General features: G+C 43.4%; 1 long non-coding RNA gene across 1 annotated transcript; it reads left to right on the top strand.

Moving 5' to 3' along the window:
• Positions 1–767: 767 nt before the first annotated feature.
• LOC122781712 lies at positions 768–5,788 on the top strand. The gene is made up of 2 exons (XR_006361842.1): positions 768–1,163; positions 5,084–5,788. It is a non-coding gene; the product is annotated as an uncharacterized LOC122781712 (long non-coding RNA).
• The last annotated feature ends 2,801 nt before the right edge of the window (positions 5,789–8,589 follow it).

The raw sequence follows: 8,589 nt of genomic DNA, 5'->3' as shown, positions 1-8,589 counted from the left end.
AACTGCTTACTCCCTGCACCAGAGCCCAAAGAGAAAATCAGCAATGTTTCATCATGGCACAGAACAGTTATTGATCCACTGCTGCCTCCATCAGTGAGTTAAAATGTGCTATTTTGTGACTTAAGTGTCACAAATCCTTCATTTGGATGGATTCATCTTAGTGACACAAACTTACCAAACTAGGCAGCAGTACAACAGTATCTCCCGTGTCCCTGCGAGCTATAAACACTGATTTTCTCTATGGAGTCTTTTGAGTGAGAATGTGGCTGCTAAGCCTTTAACTCACCACATGAAAAGGTGTAAACAGTCTTAAATGAAGAGTAGAATATTAAAAGCTTAAAAACAAGTGCAGGGAAAGCATCCTCATATCTGAATCTCCATCTCATCTCAAGTTCACCCGCAATTCCCCGCTGCACGCTCGTCTTCCCCACTCCACATGACTCACCCCTACCCTGACTGTCGTCCCAGGCCCCGTTCTCATTATTAACATGATCTCTCCATTCATGTGTCAGAGTGTTTCCTGTGCACAGGGTGACGGGGGGTCAGCAGTTTGATAAACCCATAAAAGGACCCCATGTTAGGCCGTGAAGGCCCCGGATGGCCCGTGTCAGCCATTCCCACAGGCCGTCTGCCTGTCAGTCCATCTGACAGACAACACCCCTCACCCCACACCATGACGCTCACGCCCCTTCCAACTTCACCCCCCCCCACCCCCATAAACCACACATAAAAAAACAGTCAGTCTGGCCTGCCACTCATCAACAGGACTGACAAAAGCATCTCTTGCCTCTCGTCAGTTTAGCAGTGGGAGAGGAGGGTATGAGAGAGGGTGGGCACGGCGCCCAGTGACTCCACCTTGTCCAGTCATGAATAGTGTCTCTTTCTGTCTTCGACGATGGTCCTTCAGACTCTTTGAAAGAGAAGAATGGACCACGCTAAGTCTGCTCACAAGGGACAGAGGACACTGATGCCACCCTCCTCCTGGCACAACGACACAGATGCTGGTGTCCTGTAACATCACAGGATATCATTGGGTGTTGGGTGCAATCAACCTGGCTCAGACTAGTATTTGACTTTAAAGGGCCGTGAAGAGACGAAGGCGACATGACTTCTCTGCAGTCTTAGTTTTCTGTTTTGAGACAAACGACGAGATGAAACTGCGAGTAAGTGTTCAGAGAGAGCTTTTCCATCACGACTGATAGTTCAGTGTCCAATAAGGAAGCAAGCGTTGGCAACGGCATGACTGTTTGAAAAGGTCTAATTTTCTGCTCTTCCAAACTAATACGCTGCCACTTGCTTTTTGGAGCTTCTCCATATTTGGTGCTCAAAAAAACAGGGGGGAAGTGCGGAGTGAAGGTGTATCTGAAGGAGAAACAACAGTGTTGCGTGAGTGTGCCAGCAAGTGCACACTCACTTTGAACAATCTGATAAATCCATAAAATAATCTGTGGTACTGTGATGATAAAATAAGCTGCTGTTGCCACCGTCACAGTTGCAGCTCAAAGCTCCAACATGAACCTACGGACTGACTTCACATTACACGAGTGAAATGTCCAGTTTCAGGGTCAGATATTTTATATTAACTTTCATATGTTCTCTGTCTCTCTATCTGTCCAGGTTTGTGCGCCATAACTTGTCCTAAGTTTGAGGTATGTATATATATATACAAGAGTCCAGTAGTTAGTCCCTACACATATGATGGAAAGTCACTGTAGCAGGCCAGGAGCTCAGCTCACCCTGTTGGAAGAAAAAAGAATGAGGAGGAAACTTATGGGGGGGGGGATATAGGACACTTTCTGTCAGGAGATAAGATCATATGAAGGGGCAGCTTCTCTGTGTCACACACACACACACACACGTTAAAATAGTAGAAAAAGACAGCAAGAAAAATGCACATTGGAAGAGGGAAGAGTCACATGGTCAGTTATCTTGAAAGGAACATAAATATGCCTTTGTGAGTTTTAGTGTCTCGTTTGTGATGGTAATTTCCAGTGTTGTGACCAGGGTCAGGGTCAGGGTCAGGGTCAGGGTCAGGGTCATGCATGACTTTCTCTGGCTCCTTCTGTCTTGGTCTCCATCTGTCTTTCTAGCAATTAACGCTGTCTTTATTTGTGTAGAAAAAATATAAATATATCTCATCTGTTTTTATTTTCGCCAGCATTTTTAAAGCCTCACCCCCGGTCCCCCCACCCCCCCGAACAATATCACTCTTGATCATGCTGCCATGTCAACATCTAGCTGCATGTATCCTGTGTGGTAAAGCTGCGGCACCAGGCTTTGAGAGCTTTCCTGCCCAGACATTTTTGATTCATGTGCTGAAGTTTCTGGGTTTCTCGACATGTGTGGTGTCGACCATCTTCTTCCCTGCTCTGTTTATTGAACAGTAAAACTCGGAGGCCACAGACCGATGTGGGCTCCTCATTCCCAGCAGAAAGAAACCCATTTAATGAAAAATAACACTAATAATGTGACCAGAGCCCAAAACACTTCCTTTCCTGCAGCCTTGGAGATCGGGTTTTTGTTATATTATTCTTCATATTACAGTACTGGCCTCCAGAACACATCATAAACACTAACCCAAAACGATCTGGTGCTTTGTCAGAGTGGTGCACTTAAGAATCTCAAGTTCTCTCCAAATGTAGAATTTATTCTAACCCCAAACAGACCGAAGAAAAGAGTCTCTCTGTAACCTGTTGGGGTCCATTACGGGTGTTTTTTTAGTGAGTGAGTTGAAGGAACAGACTAGAGAAAATCACAAAAGACGAGCAAAGAGACATATAGAATGTTTAAGGTTCAAGAAAGTCAGTGACTGAGGTGAAAAGTGGAGGAAAAAGAGGAAGGAAAGGCCTGGTTTTCTTTCCCTGACTCTGGATTCCTGGGTAATGACTGTAATGGTGCTGAGGCTGGATTCGCCAAATGAAACAAGAGGCCCAGCCAGCCCGATGATGTTTATTTCTCTCCATTTTTCATCCTTTCCTTTTTTTCATTTGTGACATTAAAATCATACATACACATTCTTCATTTAATTTGCATGGCAGCTCAGTATTTTCTTCTATTTTTCTCATCTGCTATCCCCTATTTTCTTCTTGCACATTCAGCAAAGTCCTCTGGCCAAAGCACAATTGTGTGGCTTGCTAACCAGCAACGGGGATATTTTCTGAGAAATCCAGTCTGCCAGCAACTTTCTTCACTGCGGCCTCAAATGCTGACCTGAGCAAGCGTCTGTTGAATCACTGCTGAGAGACATGTTGGTTTACAATGTCTTTGTTTTCGCAGCGACCTGGACTTATAGACGCCTTTTTCGAGAAGAGTAAGAATCCTTCTACGCACTGTGGCCAAATTTCGACTTGGGCGAGTGCTGGTATGAAGGAATTGTCAGTGAATTTCCAATCATGCATCAGCATAGTCAGCAATAAAAATTTCAGAGGAGACACTAAGCCCGCACACTCACGCACATCCAACACCCCTGTTAGTGTGGAACAGTTTGTGTTCTGCGAGATTGATCATCTCTCTGCAAGCCACTGGTGGGCCCTGATCCAGTGTCCACAGTGGCTGAATGAGAGCAGGCCAGGCTGTATTCCACAAGGGATTTCTGGGATCAGTGAATCTCTCCCTCTATCTCCATATGGCTGAAAGACTCCAGCTTTTGGAGGGAGCATGATTTCTGGCCACGGCCCTTATTTGGTTGGATTTACGGGCGCCATGTAGTGACTACAAAGTCAAAACCCAGACGTAAATTCTCCCTTTGCGCCGCACCGTCCAAGCAAACCACATCAACCAAAGTATTTAACACAGTTGTGGTTCATACTGATTGCGTCGGCCGTTACCTAAACTCTGCAGCCTTTTCACATCATTCTCGGCCTTGTTTTTAAGAGCACACCTATATTTTCATCATCATTTACTAGCGTTCGTTTGGAACTGAAATTTGAAACATAAATACAAATCTAATCACCATGTTGTTATATTACTTTTGCAGAGTATTTACATCATAACTGGGGCTGCTATGAGCACACAACCACTTAAATTAAATAACATCGTAAAGGCGGTCGTAAAAATTGCATATGGAGTCCAAAAAAGCTGCTACACCTTTTTCCCCTAATTTTAAGTTCTTGCCAGACTGCTCTACTTGACCCTCTTTTCTTCATCCATCTACACGTGGCCCGCTCCACACTGTAATGCAGAATAAGGCAAAAACTATCAGGCAACAGGAGTTCAGATGGTTTTTTCTGGACTGATTTTTGTTGTGCAATCTGATGTCTCCGACAAAAGAGTGGCATGTATTTGAAGGCTTCATCCTCCAAACCAACGGCATGTGGAGCCTCCCCTCTGGACCCCTCAGCTCCCCGACCCTGTGCCTGCCTTTATCAGTCCTGTACGGGCATCCGACTGCACCAGTTGAGCTGAGACGAGGCGCATGAAACATTTCAGACATTTCTCAAATGTGTGGCAAATCAGGAATGGCTGCTCATGTGTGGAGGATTCTCTAACTCTGGGAGATGGGGGGGTGATGCGGTACAGCTGTATTACACTTAAGGGGAACAGCAAACTGTGTAGCATTCAGCCTGCGGGTGATTTATATATATATAACTTTTCCACATCACTATATTGTAATGAAAACATTAATGTGTGTGTCAAGCACTCCTTGTGATATAGAGCGATAAAGCCCTTTTAAGGCAATTAAGTCACAAACTACACTGAAACTAGTTAATGAAAACATACTCATGTCTTGTCCATATGTTATAATGAAGTAGAAGAAAGGACGATGTGTTTTTTTTACTGGCGAAATGTTAGAAAAGTGTGTGTGTGTGTGTGTGTGGACTGACTGCATGCGTCGCTCAAGGCAATTATAGAAATGCCATATACATTTACAAGGAATTTCCAAAGGCAATGTATAAAAATACTTCAATGTGGGACACATGAAAAACTAGCACTGTGTACTAGTGTCATGTACAGCACCCCGTCATGAAAAGCACCACTAATGACACGGTGTGGAAAAACTGCGTCGAAAAGGACTCCCACTGGAATGAATGCAGCATTTTTATAATCTTAATTATAGAGACATATTTTCTGTTCTCCTCCACAGGTTAGCCTCCCCCCCCAAAACACTGCAGGTTGCCATGACGATGCCAAGCACTTCCCCTCGACAACAACAGCGGCATTCAACAGGCAGATTTAGAACTCTGCAAATACAGGCCGCATTGGTGTTCACAGGCCATAAACGGATATCAATTTAAGGTGGTTTTGATAATCACCTCTACCTGAACATCTGAACAACCTAAAACTCTATTTTCCAAATCTGGTGGAAACTAGCTCAATGAGCAAGGCGTGAGAGCGTGTGTAGAAAGCTTTAGATTCCCCAGAGGAGACGGCGCACATATTGAGAGGTGGGTCTACTCCCACCAGCAGCCAACAGCTTTACTCTATTCACACTGACACATTAGTATTCTAATGCCAGAGTGAATATGTATGGCTGCCATCGGGAGAAAGAGATGGACAGGCCTGTGCCAGAGGAGCAGGAGAGAAGATAATGGAACACAGGGAAGGGTAAACAGAGGATAGAGAGAGAGAGGAGCACTGAGACATGGGATGGGTTATTATATGACTGACCTTTATAGTGAAACTGTGAATTGATAATGACGAATCACCACAAAACATGTTTTACAGTTTAAACCCCATGAGCCTACTGTGTTCATTAACAACCCATGTAAACATTCTCTCGCGTGACAAAATCACTCCAATAAAACTGTACCTGAGAGAAACTACAGAAATAAAACAGTTCTGTGGAAAACTGAGCCCTGTGAGGTGAGATGTGATGTGATATCATACATTATATGGCATTATTACGCCATTAACACTAATGCATCAGCAGTAAAAAAAAAAAAAAGGACCTTATTGTTGTAGCTGGTTTGATTTAGTCTTTCAGTTTCCACTTTAAAGGAAGGTGAAATACTGTATTACGGGTTGCTTTTTTGTCTTTGGGCGTCAAACTGTTACTTTAAACACGTAACAGTTAAAAAAGTCTGAAAAGTTAAATTACATCTGTCAACTTGGAGAAAAGCCCACACAACATATATAGGCACAAATATCTTCCTCTGAATTACAGTAGTAGAAAGTGAATACTATCTCAGGGACTTGAGTAAAAGTAAACAGATAGTATTCCCGAGACAATATCAATTTATATTTAAGACAGTTGAATTACTGCTTGAGGCCCTGGGCCTTCCACGATGGAGAGAATATGTTTGTTTGTTTGTTGCAAAGAAAGCAACCATCAGTGCAAACCAGATCTATGAAGTACATTTATACCACCACATATCCTTGAATACACATGCAATGAAATTAAACTATCAGGGGAAAGGGGGGGAAAAAAAAAATCAACCAAGCTTAAATAGCTCAGTCCATAACTACTGGTCTATGTGAGTACTGTATGTACACAACAACCTAATACTTTTCACCGTGTCCAACAGCCAGTTGGATCAACTTGAAGCCCCATGTCAAAATGCATTTTCTATGGTCCCTTAATAACTCCAGCTAATCATTTTAGTATTGTCTCCAGAGGCACAAAGCCTCCCCTAATGTCCTGTATCCTAGCAAGGCGGATAGGGAGCAGTCTGGTGGTGGCGTGTTGAATTTGGGTGACAGGGTCCCAGTAACCGCCCCCCCCCCTCCACCCCGCAGTCTCTCAGATAATCCCCAGGAGAAAGGACCTGCATTTAGGGTACGATACATTTAATCCGGGGGGGACCAAGTTAACAAAGGAGGCCGGCACTTCCTCTGGCCCGGGAGCTTCCGCTGGTCCGGGGGGCCTGGCGTGGGTGCCAGTACAAACATGCACCAATAACACACAACCACATCACAATGGAACAAACAACAGAACATGCACGCTGGAGAGAAGAGTGAGCATAAGCGAATAAAAAAAAAAAGACGAAGAAAAAATTGAAAAAATTCACACTGTTCTTATGGGAAGCCAATCCAAACAAGCAGCCCACGCACACAAGAGTAAACACACACATACATAGTGTGGGCAGAGGCCGTGTTTACATTCTGTCCCCCAGTACAATGAGACAAAGCTTGAATGTACTGTAGACAGATTAGCTCGGTGAAGGACAGAAGAGGACAGGGATCAAACCGGTCGCTGCCGACAGATAGTTCCATATTTTTCCAACAGGAAGACAGTGACATGTAATAGCCTCATCGGATGCGACATGGAGTCGCAGCTCACTCATACATACGGGAGATGTGATTAGTGGATGCTGGTGGGTGACGCATAGATTTTAACCCCTGGCGTCATTTCTGTTGACCATGTGGGAAAATGAATCATTTTAAGGAGCTCAAATCTGGACAGCCGTGCTCTACCTATACACATTTTTTTTTTACCACAAAAGCAATTATTACTAGGCATTTAACATTCAGAGAGGATTATGTAAACAAGTGAGGGACGTTATTCCATATTTCAGCAGAGATTATCTCTGCTGGAAAACTGGACGACCTCAGCCATGTTGTCCCTTTTTCCCGAGTTTCCGATTTGTTTTTCCTTCCCACAGTATTTCACGCTAAGCCATCTTTTCTCTGTGGGTCCCTGGGCATTTTCATCTGGCCTCAATACATCTGCGGTGGACTGCAGTCGGAGGAAAGAGTGGGGGTATGTACAGTATGTGACTGACGCAAAGACTTCCAGTGGAGAATTAATTCATTATCATTTGCTCACATACTGCTCACATTAAAACTGGCAGTATGCGGTGTGCATTATTTGCCCTCATTTTTGTTGTCATTTTGTCTCTTTATCATACGTTTGTGTCACATTCTGGTTGTTTTTGGACTCTGTGTGGCAGCTTTGGGTCCCTTTGGTCATTCTTTGTTCTTTCTTTTTCATCTTTAAAAAAAAAACAAAAAACAAAAAACATTTATATACTGTGTATATATACGTTTACTGTTCACTTAACCTTTTAAAATTTTTGTATGCTTGTTATGCGCCAATGACACCAGAACAAATTCCTTGTATGTGCAAATCGTACTTGGCAATAAAGCTCTTCTGATTATTATCTGATTATCTGATCTGATTCTGATCTGATTAATGGTCATTGAGCCCTTTGGTGACTCCGGAATTGAACCCACAGCCTTTCAGTTGAAAGACAACTCGCCCTACCACTGAGCTACGCCTCACATTTTTAATACTTTTACTTTTATGTCTAAAACTTAAGTGCAGTACATGTTATATGCTTTAAGACTTTTACTTAAGTAATATTATAAAAAGGTGACTTTTCTGGTAAGATACTTGTACTTTTACTCAAGCATCCCTTTTAGGTACTACACGTCTATTTGTTGTCTGTCTCTTTTTTTTTAACTTCACTCCGTGACTTTATGACTTCCAAACAAGAAATGTTAACAGTCGCTTCACACACAACCTCTGGCTCACGGGCCCCTGGGCCACTGCCAGGTCGGCCTATTCAGCGATCCATCCATGCTTATTACAGGGTCATACTCTCCTTTCACAGCATTTTTGGAAGTCCCTTTATTTTCCAGTGTGACAAAACACACCCATTTGGCACCAACTCGGTCTAAAACAAACCAGAGCGTGTATTTAAACCGCTT

Source organism: Solea senegalensis, linkage group LG15, assembly GCF_019176455.1.
Source record: "Solea senegalensis isolate Sse05_10M linkage group LG15, IFAPA_SoseM_1, whole genome shotgun sequence".
Taxonomy (NCBI): Eukaryota; Metazoa; Chordata; class Actinopteri; order Pleuronectiformes; family Soleidae; genus Solea; species Solea senegalensis.
This window is presented reverse-complemented; position numbering and strand designations above follow the sequence as displayed.